Below are 17,460 nucleotides of genomic sequence, written 5' to 3'. Positions count from 1 at the left end.
ATAGAAAGAATGAAGTATTGCCATTTGCAGCAACATGGAGGGACCTAGAGAATACAATGCTTAGTGAAATAAGTCAGACAGAGAAAGATAAATATGATATCACTTATATGTGGAATCTAAAAAAAAGATACAAATGTGTCTATATACAAAACAGAAATAGACTCAGAGACATATAGTACAAATATATGGTTACCAAAGAGGAGAGGGAGATGGGGAGGGATAAATTAGGAGTGTGGTATTAACAGATACAGACTACTAGACATAAGATAGATAAGCAACAGGGGCTTATGTTATAGCACAGGGAATTATACCCAATATCTTGTAATAACCTAAAATGAAATATAATCTGCAAAAAAAATGAATTACTATGCTGCACAACTGAAACTAATGCAATATTGTAAATCAACTATATTTCAATTTAAAAAAGAAACATATCATTTGAGTTGTTTCTGAAACTCATAATAAAATAGAGCCCAATTATGGAATAATTGTGAGAAATAAAGTATTAAAGAAACATTGTCATAAAGGAAGTCAAGGGAATATTAAGAGAAAGCAAACAAACAAAACAGAAACACACATTTCATTTATACACATAAGAATTTGGGGTTAAAAATATCAAGGATAAAATAAGATAAATTTATATACCAATAAAAAGTTTAATTATTCCATGTGTAGAATAGATAAACAAGATTATACTGTACAGCACAGGGAAATATATACAAGATCTTGTGGTAGCTCACAGTGAAAAAGAATGTGACAATGAATATATGTATGTTCATGTATAACTGAAAAGTTGTGCTCTACACTGGAAATTGACATAACATTGTAAACTGAATATAACTCAATTTAAAAAAAATGTAAAAAAAAAATTAAACTCTGAAAAAAAAAGTTTAATTTTTCCCCCTCAAAATTAAAAGTCATAAACAAATACACACTAAATAAAGCAATTAAATATTTAGGGTCAGAATTATTTGAAGTGCATGCTTTAATTTCCATCCATATATTTGATTATCTAATCTGAAAAAAAAAATAAAAACCTAAAACCCTGAGGGAACATTCAATTGTAAGAGATTAAAAACAAAGAAGCACCCAACCTAGCTTTTACACTGATAGTATCTGCTGACCCCCGAGTATGCTGAGCTCTCATTTTCATGGCAGCACAGGGTACACTAGACAGCAGAAAATTTCTAGGGCTCACTCAAGTTTGGAAGTCTAATTGGAAACTAATCAGAATTTAGGATTCAGTGGGATATACCCCTTGCATAAAGGTAAATAAAAAGTAAGTCCACAATACAAGGATAGATAGAGAAAACTTTTCCATCTCAGTGGCTCTATATGGATTAGTGCTGAAGAGAGCAACTTCCAGCACAGTTTACAACTACGAGTCAGTCTTCATATTCCCCACACAATTTTGTCTACTAAATCCATGCTACCATATTTTTGTGATCAAAAACAACTCATGGGTAGAATTCAAATAAAAAGATTCCTAGGTTAGTAGCGTCTTAAATGACTGGTCAAACTGAATGCACATTATTTCTGGAGGAAGGGTACTTCAGCTTACTGTCATAATGCAATAAGCAGATAATTTTCCCATGACTTAGATAATTGTTCTTCAAATATGTTTTCTTGCTTACTTTGCATCTACCCTACATGAATTCTGAATGCCCAAAATTATTCTATCATAAGTCTATGACTAGAATGCCTGTGATGTCTTGCTTTACTGTTAACAATGTCTGTATTTTAAACAATCGTCCCAAAGCTCATCTCAATAGTAACTTTCCTAAACATATCACCAAGACATATATATACAACTCCATAGCAATTCACAAAGCTTCCTGTTACCCCAAAAGGTAAAGACCTTGTTATATACGGAAGACAAGTTTACAGTCAGGAGACGGTGTGTTGTGTAGCAAAAGATTTTTAAAAGATTTATTTAAAAAGAAAGGAAAAGTTCACCACCAAGAATGGGAGGTGAGCTGTTCTAAGGGAGGAAAAGCAACTGTTTTTGTCTCCTGGTTCTCTTATACCCTCCCTTAGAGGTGGTCTCTTGATTGACTGATGGCTCTTATTCCTGGAGTGCTTAGTCAGTTTGGCCCATTTGCACATGCATGTCCTTACCCTTGGCGTATACTGGAAAGCCCATGGAGGGGAGGGATGCTAAGCTACAATGTTATAATTATAATACAATGAGCATTGGGTTGTGTCTGGTTAAGTCTTCTCCTACTGTGCAGTTGTGGCTGTTCGGTTTTAACCAGTTTTGTTTTGTTTTTTGTTTTTGTTTTTTTGCTGGCACTCATTTAGAAGAAAAGCCCCTTAATGCTAAAGGTGGGCATAACACCATCTTCCAGACCACTTTCCCTCTCCTCCACCTATCTGCCCGGTGCCCTCACTTACCAAACTACCTAGCACTCCCATTAATATACCTACTGGAGTTATTTAATTACGTATCTGTCCAATCCTCTGAACATCAGTAACACTACTGGATCCTCTGTGAATTTTTGATTGAGAAAAACTCGGTAAGCAGATAATAGCTTTGGACACCAGATGCAGTATTTTCTTTCAGCTCTGGACTTCTGGGTTTATGAAAACAGAGATACAGAGAAGAATTGAGAAGCATATTCCTGATTAACAGAAGCAGATTACTTTTACAGAATTAGCATTTATTTTTATTGCCCCATGGTAAGAAACACAACAATTAGCAATGTCTTGTTTACTTTTTTTGTCTATTGCCAAAACAAAATATAGAGTTTGTACATAGTGAACAAAACAGTTTTTTAGTGTTAGTCTTGATAAATGTCCATTCAGTAAAGCACAAGTAGCACAGCAGAAAAATTTCGGGGGAAAAAAAGCCTTGTTGGAAATCAAACAGAAAAAACTAACTAAGCAATCCTTCAAAACAAGCCTTTCTTCATGTATATAAAGATGAAACTTTTGCAAAATAAATTTAGGGCTGTCAACTCTGCACATTTAAATTTTATTTTTGTAAAAGAGAAAGAAATTGTGTGGATTAGAGTGTTGTTTGTGTTTTGTGTTTGTGTGTGTGTTGTGTATGAGCAAGAGATTGGATTTTTAGTGTCATCGAATGTGCTCTTCAACTAAAGACAATGACAATGACCTAAGAATATTTTAATGTTGTGCTTCACCTCAACCAAGTGAACTTTCATTTCTGTGTATTGCTAAATACAATATTCTTCTTAAAATTATTTGGAAAACAAACCTGAGCTACTACTCTTAGTATAGATCCTAGAGATTGGAGCGAATTATACACTTACTTTTTTATACAAAGCTAGTTAACTAATAATGCATATTCATAATAATAAAATTATAAGTCAAAGTGAAAATATTCAGAAAGTGACTTTATATTATTTTTTATTTCACCTTCCTTTTGATCTTGAACACTCTCAGGATAGTGCCAACACTTTAATTTCAAAGTTTGAAGTGCAATTGGTCAACAAATGGCAAAACACTTTGAGCCTGAAACTCATCAACACCTCAGAATAATTTTGAAACTCTGAAATTGAAGTGTTTCTAAAGTATGATATAGAAACTCATATCTTCATACAAATTCAGATGGATATATAAATTGCTTGAAGGGCTCATGAAATGTGCCTTAGATATCCCAATAATACTTCAAGCCTACTGGTTTAATAAGAATTCTCAAAATTTGATCTTTGATCTCATAATATTTCTCTCTGTGAAGCACAATTGTCAGCACTTTTATCATTATCTTTTAGTGTTCACTCTCCCAAAAGTTTTTGAGAATAAATACTTCTCACTTGAATATATAAGTAGAAAAAATTTGAATAAATAAAAAATATTTCTATATTAGCTCTTGAATTTTCTTGAAGCTGATAGTATATTTCTCATCAAAAATATTGTACCACCTAATTTTTATTCACCCACATATCACCTAGGAAACCAAAATATCTACTAAGAAATAAATTGTTTTTCAGATAGATATCAAAATAAACTTGTTTCCCAACCTAACTTGATTAAAGAAGCAAAATTATTCCAAGCATAGTATTTTTAGGTAAATACTTCTTTTCTTATAAGAACTAATGCACTTTTAAAAATTAAGTTGCAACTCAAAGTACTTATTTTATTTTTTTCAGTATTCTATGCTAAGTATACAAGGATGGTGTTAATAATTCCAATACCCTATGGAAAAAACACTGACTCTGAAAACAAACATAAAGATTTGAACTCAGACTTTTCTGTTTACCTCTGGGGTGATTGAGGAAAAAATTATTTAATTTCTTTGAATCCAATTTCTTTACTTTTAAAATGTAAACAGTAATAGTAACCAGGGCTAGCTAAAGACTTCAGAGGAAATAAATATTGACTAGATCATGGTGCTACCCATCACATAATTTGAAATTAAAACTTCTATACTAATGAGAGAATATTTGCTATCAAATCAGGAACACAAAAAATCCCCCATATATTCTTTATTCAAGTCTCATACTTGTTTTGAAGAAGCAGACATTTAAGAACATTTTATCAGTTTTAGGTTTTATTTCAAACTAAGTTTTCACTACTAAGTAGGTAAAACTACCTCTTTTAGTTGATTTTCTTAAAAGGTTGGGATTCTTGAGATTTTTCAGTGATAAATATCAAAAACAATTACAGACCTGATTTGTATGTTTTCACATTAGTCTAAGGTGAGGTTTGAGAATGTTGATGTCGTCTCTGTGTCTAAGCCTAATGCTTTAATTTTTAAAAATATGCATAAACAATGATTTTTACAGAGCACCTGAGGTCATAAACAGCCCAATATTATAAATGGCAGCTCTATTTACATTATACACACAGGCATTAATTGTAAAATCATAATTCCTTTTTATATTTGATGAACACATATTATAATACATTAAGAAATGCTTATGTAAAATGTCTTTGGAAGGCCAGACATGCTTTCAGTCAGCTTTTAAGATTTTAAGAATATGTATTTAGGTTTCTTAAATGCTATTGTCATTCATGATTTTAATGACTTCTATGATTTACTTAATATGTACCAGATAAATTACTGTACTCTGTACTTTGCATTTACCTTTTTAACAATCCTAATGTTTTATACTGTTACCTCCTCCTCAATTCTATTTACTTATAATGAAGTTGAGATTTAAGAAGATGAAAAGCAAATTTACTGGTGCCTTATTTCATGAGTTTAATAGTGATACAATTGAGACCTGAAAAATAATCAGTGTATACAAAAAAAAAAAAAAAAAAAAGGCAGGAGGAGATTTCCCTTAAAAGGTGGGAACTTAACATGGGAGCATTCAAGTAACAAAAGGATAAGAATGGGAGTACAAAGAAAGAAAATAAAAGAATTTATATCACAAACAACTACTACATTACAGACAACTTACATGGAATCCTCACAGCAAATATATTTGGTAGGTACCAGTATTTCCGTTTTAGAGATGAAGGCCCTGAGATTTGTTCAAGGTCAGAGGTTTAGAATAGTTGAAGCATTTAAATATGAATGGTTCAACTCCAGAAGTTTTAATCTTGATTACTGAATTAAACTTGGGATAACACCTTTCCTCCTGCAAAATGCACATCAAAGATCAGGTCTAATACCTACACATTGTAAGAGAAAATAAATGATCCAGGTTAGTCAGATTCATAATCAAACTCTTACTACTTATCTATCACCTTGTTCAAAGTAAGTAGTAAAGAGGTCCGTGCATACGTCACAGATGGAGCTATGGAGAGATGACAGCCCTCTGAATATCTATGGATGTGGACCCTCAGAGAGTTACAGGCTTTGTATTAACTGGAGTGGACTGAAAAAATAAAAATTATAATTTATGAGTTTGTATATATATATATAGTGTATATATATATATAGTATATATATATATCATTGTGTATATATATTTTTCCACCAAAACTTTAATATTTTGCTGTGAATCTTTAGCCGAAGACCAATCCAGATATCGATCAGAAGGGGTCTGAGTGAGCTCATACTTTCTCAGAAATGAATAATACATGTTATTTTTACTTTTATCTGTATTTGAGTTTGAAATTATGTTCACTTCATATCACAGTTATCAAAAGTGGATCCTACAAAATCTCTTCCTGAGGAAACATTTTGGTAGTAATCTCTGTTCACAGACAGAACCTGCCTGATCATGTCATAGTCACTATATGATGTATTGGGCTCTGTTAATAGGCTGATTTCAAATGTTTTGAAAGTCTTCATTTCCATTTTCTTTCAGTACAAAGCAAATCCCTATAAATGTGTATTTCATCTCTCACTCTTAAAACTTGTTAGGCTAGAATCTATTTTCTTTTGATATCTGGTGTGTATAGCATATTTCATTAACTAGTCAGACCATGCTGATTGATTTCAGTATTTGGGAGTTGTGGACACCTTTCCTTGAAACAGTATGAAATGGTCATGGAGGAAATTAAATCTGGAGTTTTCCCGACACTTCCAGGTAATGGTACTGACAAGGATTGTCTAATTCAGTGAAAATTGTGTCTCCAGAAGTACAACAAAACTGATGACAATCACAGATAGGAAATAAAGCAGCACATTTTTGAACATATTAGTGATGAATACGGGACAGTAAATGTGCAGTAAAAGGAGTGACCATCAGAGAGCTCTGCCAAAACACCTGGATTCTAGAGACTTTTGGTTTATTTTGGGTTTGTTTTCTTAGCTGATATCTGGTTACATATATGAATTATCTTAAATTTCTGGGACATTTGAAAGGATAGGGTTTTGACTTCATATACTTCATATATGTTTCTAGATCTTTCTAAAAAGGTTGCATCTCTGAAACTTATATCTGAAAATAGGGACGGAAGGCTCTTGATAATGTCAATCAAGGCTAGATTGACTAGACTGTAGAATTAATTGAATTCTAAGCAATTGAATTTACACTTTATCCAGTACCTCTGAGGTAGTAGTGGGGTAATGATAAATTTTATGGAAACATGTAACTATTCCAGGGAAATTAGTCAATTATTTGTGGATAGGTGAATTGTTTGACAAGAAAATTCTTTGATACGAGTCTAGTATAATCACAAGACAATAAGGAATAGAAATAGATGCAAGATTTATTACAAAGATAGCATTTCAAGCCAGAAAAGACCCAGGTGAACCACTTATGAATAAATTGTCCATGAATAGGCAGAATACAGATAATAAGTTTAATTGTATCATTGTTTTACAGGGGCATCCTGTACTTGCAAAGTCCATTTCTCATTTTTTTGCCATCATTTGACTTGAATTATAAGACTTCCTTGCTCAGATAAAGTCTTCTTTCTGAATCAAATATGTATTGAAAGAAATGTCCTACCATATTACTTTTATTATGTTGATTTTTTGTTTTTTACTCAGACTCGTGTATTTAAGTAGTTTAGTAATAAATGATCTTCTAAATGAGAGATGTAGATGATGATGAGAGATAAATAGATAGATAAAATTTTATATAGATAGAAATTGAAACAAAAATGCCAGCCAGAGAAGAAAAGAAAAAAAAAATCCTAATGACTTGGCATTCAACCTTTGTAGCAGTTATCCAAAAACATTCATATAATGAATTTTAATAAATAATTTTGATTTATTTAAAATACCAGAATGGGAGACACGTTAGAATCCTCAATTTTTTTAGACATGTCCTAATTATTTAATTATCATTTCCTTTGTATGAAGTTGAGTTAATTTAGAATAATGAGATCTCCATGTCCATTTCACACTTTGAACCTTCCTAGAATAAGCAGTGAAATGGCAAATGGAATTGAAAAATGATGGCATCTCAATTCTTTTCAAAAATAAATATACAACCAGAGCATGTAAACCCACTGTCACTTCATATAGTAGCAATCTAGACTAAAATGAAGATGAAACAGCTTTCCTGGCTGGAATGAAGATATCAACAGCATTAAATTAGATTTTTTGGTACTTAAGTGAAAGACAGTTTTTCCAGTATCTGAATTACCTGCCTCAAATCACTTCATAAATTGGACTAAACAGTAATGAGTTTGGGGGTTGTTTTTCTATTCCCTTTGGTTGACACAAAGTTCAGCGCTCCATTTCTTCTTTAACTATGAGAGAAGCTGTAATAACAGACACTATAGAAGTGATGTAGAAATGAAATGTTTCAAATTGCATTTGTGTCCCCAATGTCTACTTCAGACTTGTCCCAAGAAAAGCACATATTTTGAAGTAGTTTTAAAGGGCTCTCCTTTTGAATGGATAATAATTTATTCAATGAGATACACATCTTCTCTTTTGAAAATAAGAGGAAAATAATTGCTTTTTGTTCTCTTCTCAGTATAATTGTCTAGAGGATGTTTGTTACTTATACTGATCACCTCACTTTCTGCATTATTAGAATACGTATTATAATGGCAAAAAAAATATATATATATACTCTTACCATTAATCTTGTTGCTATTACCATGTTGATCATCCTCTAAGTCCAAGTTTACTGGTCTAGATATAAAGTAGAGAGGTGGAAAGAAATTTCTGCTCAAAATCTTCCCATTATGATATTATATGTACACAGGGAAATAGTTATAAATAAACACACCATATACAGATAAATAGATTTATCTAAAAGAGAATATGGCAGGAAGTAGGGGTAGAATAGTAATTCAATATTTATATTTTCCTCTAAACAATATAGGAAAGCCAAAAATGAAATGCATAATAAATATTTTTTTCTTTTTCAGTTTTATTAGGTAGAATTATTACAGTTTGACTGCACATATACATTATGAAATGCCTAATAACTACATTTTGAACAACAGGAATTTAAAAGTCCTATTACTAATGTGCTATTGAATCAATTGTAACTTTTTTAATAAAAATTATTTCAAGGGAGATTTAGTGAGATCCTACTTTGAGCAAATCTTATGTCTTAGGAGTTGAAATACTGTTTAATTATCATAAAGACTGTATTTTCAGAGCCTGCTAATCGAGTTGGAATATACAAGTAGTAGTTCTCAATGAACACCTATTGCACTAAAATTAAAGTAAAATGGCTGTTAGTGAAATTAAAGTTTTATTACCAAACTGTTTTGTTTTTGTTGTTGTTTTGCCATGCATGTGATTCCAACTTCACAATCCCATAAATTACGCCTTTTATTATTTTTAAAAATAAATCTTTGTTTTTATTTAATTTAAAATTAATTCTAGGTTCTTAAGGATTTAATCACTTGATCTTAAGCCAGATATTTTTTCCCTTATATTAGAATTTTCCAAAGTAAAACCTAGGTACCTGAATATCCAACAGTATTGTTATTGTGTATAACAAGTACTTAAACCAGTAACATTCTGTAGGGTTTAAAAGAAGCTACTGGGCTTTCAAGGCATTTAATCAAAGCTATGTTCCATTACCTGGAATAATCTAAACTTGGATTTATCCTTCGAACCATTTTGTCATTTTATCAGATCATTTCCTTCTGAAGACTGTTGATTTACTTGATTTAATTCACAGAGTATCAGACATTTAGTAATTATATACTTAGTTATAAGACATAAAATGAAAAACCTTCTTAGTCTCATTAACGGGTATACGCAAATGCACACACACAAGTTTTGCCTGATATTATAAACATTTTTATTCTCTAGGATCCCAACTCCCCCCTCTCTGTGTTTTCTCATAATTTTAAAATAATTTTTCCTCGATAATTTTTTAACAATGACAATGGCAATGATGGCTGTTACTGTTTATAAAATGGTGGTTATATATGAGGCACTGCTTAAGACTCAACATTAAGCATTGTTTATGGTAATGAATTTTGGAGGAGGTACTAGTCCCAAGCAGAACTAGACAACTCTGTCTTCTAATTGTATAAGAAAGTAAGAACCCCATAGAAACAAGAGGAAGATGCTGAACAGTTCAAGTCCAATTCTACCTTGATCCCTTCAATTAGAAAACATATGCCTTGTCCTTGAGGAGTGTAAAAGGGAGAGTCAAAGTTCATTTCTCATTGCTCTTTGCTGCATAAGATGACCTAAGTAGGAAGATATGGAGGAGAAGAGAATGGTTTAGCCTACAGAACACCCAATAGGGAAAAGAAAAACAGCGCAAATGGCCAATAATATACACAAACAGATTGTTCATGATATTCAAAAGATCAGCATGACTAATCTTACTTGACTGACAAAGAGTGAGAAAAATAATAGTCATCTTCATTATATGTGGACTTCATACTTGTGAATTTGCCTACTCTCTAAAATGTATTGGTAGCTCTCACATTAGACTTTTAGTGTTTTTGTAGTCATTTGAGGACATGCACAGAGAGATGAAAAATTTGAGTCCCCCAGGGTGCCAATTCCCCACTGACTACTGTTGAAAAAGGCAATGCTCTGCTTTTTTGTTTAAGCTCTCTTAGTGTAAACAAGTTTTCTTTTTCAGTCTGTTTAGCACCTTTTTTTTTTTTTTTTTTTTGGTGCTTTTTGGTCTATGGTCTGTAGTTTAAAATGCCCCTTAAATGTAGTGCTGAAGTGATGTTTGATATTCCTAAACTCTAGAAGATTGCATTATGGAAAAAAAGTGTATTTGTAAGCTTAGTTCAAGCATGAGTTATAATGCTGTTGGCTGTGAGCTCAATGTTAAAATCAACAATATATATATTTTGTAGTGTCTTTAAACAGAAGCACATCTAAAACAAGGTTATGTCTTGTACTGGTTGTTGTGACTGGAGGCTCAAAAGAACCTAACCCCATATTTTCCCATCTACAGTACTTCAGTATTTGCTAATTTAGTGTTCACTGTAACTATATAGAACACATCATATTATGAATAGCAAGAACTGACTGTTTCTAAAATTTAAAAATTCTGGAGAAAAGGGACACACCATGTGGTGGCAAGAAAGCAACTTAAAACAACAAGTCAAAAAAGACGCCAGTGGACACTGAAATGCTTGCAGTGACTGCTTACAGAAACTGGTGTTTTATTTTACTTACTTTCATTTGCTTGTCTGCTTTTTCTAACTTTTGTTCCATGAATATACACAGTCCTTATCTTAATAAAATTAACAATATATAATATCTACTAAAATTGATTTAAGTAAAATATTTAAGGTTATGTGCCTTATCAGTGCCTCACACTCAGTGATTATTTTATAAATGATAACTTTTATTTTCATCCAGTACAATAGCTCAAAACAAACTGAATTCAGCCAACAATGACTTACATGAGCTTGGAAACAGATCTACTTTCAATCAAGCTGTAAGATCTTTCCACCTTGGCTGATGTCTGGATTGTAGCCATGTGAGAAATCCAGCTTCAGAGTATCTGAGTAAAACCATGCCCAGATTCCTAACCCACAGAAACTGACATAATAAATGTTGTTTGTTTAAGCACAAAGAATTGTAGTAATTTGTCATGAAGCAACTGCTAACTAATACAAAGAATATAAGAATGAATTAAGTTTGATTTAGCAATTATAATGCAATGAGGAGTTAATATGCATAGTTTAATGGTAAGTGCAGGAGCAAAGACCAAACAAAAGTGTATTGGAGTATAAATGCGCAGTTAGAACGGAGAGAAAAAGAATAGGAGAATTTTTTTTTCGGTGGATACGAATTTCTGGAGAATGAGGACAGTACCACAAGACAGCATGAGAGCTTAGAAAAAAGTAAGTAAAATGAATAAATGTTAAACTATTTATAAAGTTATAATGAGTCTTTTTTATATTCCTTTCTTATTAGCTAGTTCTTAATGGAAAAATCTTAGTATAATCGTGTTCCATCCTCGCCAAAGAAAATACAGAGATTTTAGAATATTTTAGTAAACAAAGTATATGTAAGTCCTAAGTTTGTAAGTAAAGAATAAGATAGTAAGGAGAGAAAATGATACAAAAATAAGTAGTTTTAGAGAAAGTCACTGTCTATGCATGAATGTGTGTGTGCGTGTGTGTATATTTTTGAGGGTCTTTCAGCTAAATGAATATAAAGTTTCAAATAACTTAAGTTCAAAAAACAATTGATGCTTTTTAAATCTTTTTCATAGTGAAAAAAGTATTTTTTTTTACTTTTGCAATAGGAAAATTAGACAATCTTATCAGCATTAATATTTGAATGTTAAAAGGTAGATATTTACTAAAATTATAAGAAAATGCTTTATCATCAAGAAAAAATAGTTTTTAAAAATTTGAAAGTTTTAAGCAATATGAGAGAGATAAATAGTTCACGCACAAACATTTGTGTATGCATCTTATACACATAGTGGGCCACAGAAAGCTATGATGCTGCACCAAATGCAATATCATACTTAATAGTGAATATACTGGCCTTTTAATCAATTTTTTATTTTAATTTATTTTAATATATTTTTATTGAAGTATAGTCACTTTACAATGTTATGTCAATTTCTAGTGTATAGCACAATACTTCAGTCATATAGGAACATACATTTATTTATTTCCATATTCTTTTTATCATAAGTTACTACATGATATTGAATATAGTTCCCTGTGATATACAGTATAAACTTGTTTCTCTATTTTATATATAGTAGTTAGTGTATGCTTTTTAAAAATTTTTTTTCTTTAAAGTATTTTTTTTTTTTGTGAGGGGAAGGAGGTAATTAGATTTATTTGTTTGTTTGTTATTTTAATGGAGATACTGGGGATTGAACCCAGGATCTCATGCATCTTAAGTATTAGCTCTACCACTGAGCTATACCTTCCTTTCAAGCCTTTCAATCTCTTAATTTTTTGTTTTCCCTCACAAATGTTTTTAGAAAATAGGAATGCAATTTTGAAAAATGAAATTAATTTAGAAGAATGGATAATACCATTAATTAAAAAAGACTAACTGTCCATGAGGGTAGTTTTGAAGTAGCATAAGGCTCACAGAATTGAATCTTATATTTCTCTATTTTTGTTAACAGATTAACCGTGTTCAAATCAATTGTCCACACTTAAAATTTGTTACAGAGCTTCTGTTAAAATTATTGGATTCTTCTTGACAGGGGGAAAAAAAACGTTCTCTAATCCTATCCCATCATTCTAAAGATAATTGGGTTACAAAGAAATTAAGTCATCTACGCTTATCAAACTAACCTCTGAATCCCAGATTTGCTACTTGGGCAAGTTGTTTTATCCATGACTGTTCCTTCTATTGCCAACCTCCATGCCTCCCAGACTTTACCCAAGCACACTCCGTTATCTCTCTCATCACACTCCAGCACACTTAGTTATATCTCCGACCATTTCTGAACGTCTTTAAGCCCTAGAACTCTGGTGACCTGAACAACAATGAAATTCTTACAAGCGCTTTAAGTTTAATACCACCCAAACGGTAAGCTCCGTCTTTTCAGCCTGAATCTTTACATTTGCTCATGTCTCTTTTAATTAAGGTAATGGCATGTCTTCCTTTAAGGCTTACCTTAAGAGTTTTTAATAAGCCCACCCTATCAATTTCTTGATAATACCTTTTGGTTATATTATTAATAATTGTGATATTGAAATATCTAGCATTTAATGAACACTTACTACATGTCAAAACTTTTCTAACCAATATTATACATATATGTGTATGCATATATGTTATATATGTATATGAATATATATTTTATTTAATTCCCAAAACAGCCTTATGAAGGAGAAACTATCAGATTTCATTTTACAGATGAAAAATATTAGTACATATAAAGTCTAAGTAACCTACTCAAGATATATATATAGTTAGTGAAAAAAACAAGATCCAAATTCAGGCAGGGCTTCTCTTCATAGCAGGAAAATCAAGTAAGAATTCCTCATGCTGATATATTAAAATGTTTTGTTCTTTTATTCTGAAATCCTATCAAGTGAATCCCTTATCACTTTCTGCATTAAATATAAATTTTATTTTGTTTTTAACAATCTTTCCTTCATTTTCATCACTGATTGTCTTCCACTTTGTCTACATATTCAAATACCTAACCTCTTCTTCACAGATGAATTTTTCTTTGACCCAATGTGCAGGTTATAACTTTTCCTACAGACTCTTAACACCTGCTGTAGTATGTTATATCAGCTTGTGTTATAATAACTAAAACGCATGACACTAATTAACATATATCCCAAGCATTATTCTCAACCTTTTGCATGCATTTGTTTATTTAAAACTCACCCTATATGTCAGATACTACAAAAATTTTGCAATTTGTTGCAGTTGGAATTTACTGCCCAGGAAGCCTGGCTTAGCCTAAGGGCATGTGGCAAGTGGATTAGGCAGTCAGCCATCATACCTACTGCAGAGAAGAATTGGCCCAGATAAGGAAAGAGGAAAAAGAGAAGAAAAGAAGCCATCTGCAGAACATAAACTCTTTGAAAGGGAAGTGCTACTCCACTCACTCAGCAAAGAAAAGCCCTCTATCAGGCCAGCTGGAACTCAGACAAGGCCCCAAGGTTTCTTCTTAGTAATTGTGGTAGTTACATGATTGGGATCCTGAAACCAACAAGCATCAAGAAAGTCCTCTGGAAAATACTGATCAACTGATGTATATGCCTTTGACGTGGTAGCGCCATTCTGAAACTCTCATTTTGACAATTGGATATTCAAAGCCAAAAATCTTCAGAAACATTTCCTTATTTCAGGTTCCATTTAAAAAAAATATTAATTATTTTTCTAGTCACTTACCAGTAGTCCTTCCTCATATATTTAAGTTTATCGTTTTAAAAAATGGTGAAATAATCATAGGTGGTTTCTCTCTCTTTCAAATACATGCCTTATATTATGTATGGCAAATCTTACAGTATGTTTAGCCAACTGAAGCTTTTAAAAATATGAAAATTTTGTGAGAAATAAAAATGCAAATAATATTTGAATCAAATTGTGATTATTTCAAATGCATAAAGATATTTAAATGTAAACAGTTGCTCATCTAGTTTCTATGTTGGCACTAAAAATACATAATTTATATTTGCTGCTGAATTTCAATGTTTAGTGACTATAATAAATTGCTAGTACCTAATTCTCCATTTTTAATTTATAGTGACAGACAAAACATAGAATATAATTTATTTAGGTTTTATTCACTTATCTACATATTTTGACTCTTCAAATTTATAATATTTTAAAATAATCAAAACAAAATATTAAATAATATAAAAAATTTTAAGAAAAATATTTATTTTCATTTTATCCACAGAACTTGATTATTAATAATTGTATGCATTTAACCCGTTATGTAAGATAGGATTTTTCTAATTGCTATTTTAATACACACAGGCAGTCTCCAATTAAGAATAGGTGGGATTCTAAAGAAACTCAATTGTGTGACAGCTACAACAGTGTACGGAACACACTATCTCTTATTAGCAATGTCATACACGAGATTGACATTTTCTTGCTTTGCCCCAAAGATTATTTTTTCAACAATGAACTTGAGCCATAGTAACATATTAAGTGCCTTAAAATCTAAACAACTAGAATGAATTTATTTCTATGAAAAAAATATATTCATAAATTCAGCAAGAGTGGTCATAAATTCAAACTCTCTAGGCTCCTTCGTCACCTTATCCCGTCTCCCTCTGCCAAACTCTGAAGCCCCTTTACTGACCCCTGTGGTCTAGGTTAGATCTTGGCTAGCAAGGACAGGGACAGAAGTTTGGGAGGAAAGTGAAGGATTTTAAATGTAGGAGTAGACTGATATCTGGGCAGATAGAGAAAGGAAATGTGAGTAGATATTGTGAGTAGATCTTTTTCATCTTTCTGAGACCATCTCTTCTGCAGACTCTCTTGATCACCCCTTTTCTTTTCCTTTCCACTCATACTCTCAAAGAATGACCACCAGAATTTCCTCTACTACCATCCTTGGTTACCAATATGCTCTTGTTTGTTATAGGACCTTATTCAATGCAATTTCCATTGAGTTTTTATTTAAAATTTCTTTCTGAATACTATAGAATGGCCTTTCAAATTTTCTATTATAATAAATAGCAGAGGAAATAAAACAGGCTATGCTTTTAACAGGTCTTTAGTCATAAAATCTGTGTGTAAAAAAATCTGTCATTTTGAAAAAAAATGATTTAATACAACTTGGTTGGGCATACAAGCAATTCTAGGTGTTACTTTACAGGGATTTTGGCGAATCTCAGCTGTGCTCCACGTGTCCTTCATCCTTCTTTGGGGACTAGAAGGTTAGCCCATGGATTATCCTTTCATGAAGTTGGCTGTAGCACAGGATGGAAATCCCAAATGCACATGCATTTTTCTAGCCATTGGTCAACTTACACTTACTAACATTCAATTGGCTAAAGTCAGTCATACACAAAAGTCAAAGTCAAGGTGGGAAAAAAATACATTCAACGTTTTAAATGGGACAAACTGCAAAGTCAAATAACAGACTGTAGCTACATGGATGAGTAAGATAGTGAGGCTATTAATATAATCTACCACAGTCCTTAAACACTATTTTGCTAGCCTGTTGAAGAAGAGAGTTCTGAGGTTTATTTAGGATCAAAAGCAATGTTTTGACCTAGTCACTCTGAAAAGTTTTAAGTTTCCTGGGAAATTCTTCAAATTTTCATTTCTTATTTAATTTTTCACCTTCTCCAAACTCCAACTTATTTCCAATGTAATATTCTCTATAATAGGATCACTTTTTAATGAAGATCTTCCATAGACCATTTTAACTTGCCTTTGGTGGGAGCTTCCATTAAAACTTATATATATATAAGTTTTATATATAACTCTATATTCCAAGTTTTCATGTGGTATATCAGCATCTTATTTTAACCTTTAAAATTGTCACAGTGATTAAATAATATGAATCTTTCCCTGTCTAAGATATATATATATATATAAAATTAAATCTATAAATCAGATTGGGAAGACTGATGGTGGTGTTGAGTTCAGCTATTATCTTTACCGATTTTCTGTCTGCTGGATCTGGCCATTTCTGATAGAGGGGTGTTGAAGTCGCCAACAATGAATTCCTAGATTGTTCACCTATGTTAATGTGAATGATCTTTTAATCAATATCTCAGTAACCATCCCAGTAAATGATCATTTCTCTGCAAGCTAGCACAATCAACCTAGAAACTCTATTAGTGCACCCATATCTATGAGTTCAGTTTCACTTAAAATTATGATCATCCTTTATTCTTTGACTAGCCCACTTAAAATACATTATCTCATGCATTTTCCAGTTTAAAAAATATGCAAAATTCTGTATTCTTTTTTGATTGCAAGCTTTTTCTCCTGTATTTGAATATATAATTTTATGCATCTGCTGGAATTCGATTTTATTTAGAATCTGAAGACAATAAGAGAGCTGTTGGGTATGGAATATGAGAAGGATTAAATTCTCTTTAGCAGAAACTGCTTTGGTCAAATAATTTTAAGATTTTTGAGTAGGACAGGAATAGACCTATCAGACAGGGGTAATGTCTCAGCTGGAAATAAAGGTTGATTTGGAGTTTGGATATTTGGTGTATTTTAAGATGTCCAAATCTTTCAACATGTCCTTCTACCTACAGTCAGTGTTTTATTCTTTCCCT

The 17,460-nt window shown here is 31.8% G+C and overlaps 1 non-coding gene across 1 annotated transcript; it reads right to left on the bottom strand.

The window, feature by feature from the left end:
- Positions 1 to 12,587: 12,587 nt before the first annotated feature.
- On the bottom strand, positions 12,588 to 12,659 carry TRNAL-AAG. Its single transcript has one exon. It is a non-coding gene; the product is annotated as a tRNA-Leu (tRNA).
- Between the last annotated feature and the right edge of the window lie 4,801 nt (positions 12,660 to 17,460).

Source organism: Camelus ferus, chromosome 14, assembly GCF_009834535.1.
Source record: "Camelus ferus isolate YT-003-E chromosome 14, BCGSAC_Cfer_1.0, whole genome shotgun sequence".
Lineage (NCBI taxonomy): Eukaryota > Metazoa > Chordata > Mammalia > Artiodactyla > Camelidae > Camelus > Camelus ferus.
The sequence above is the reverse complement of the archived record's forward strand: the minus strand, read 5'-3'. Positions and strand labels throughout refer to the sequence as shown.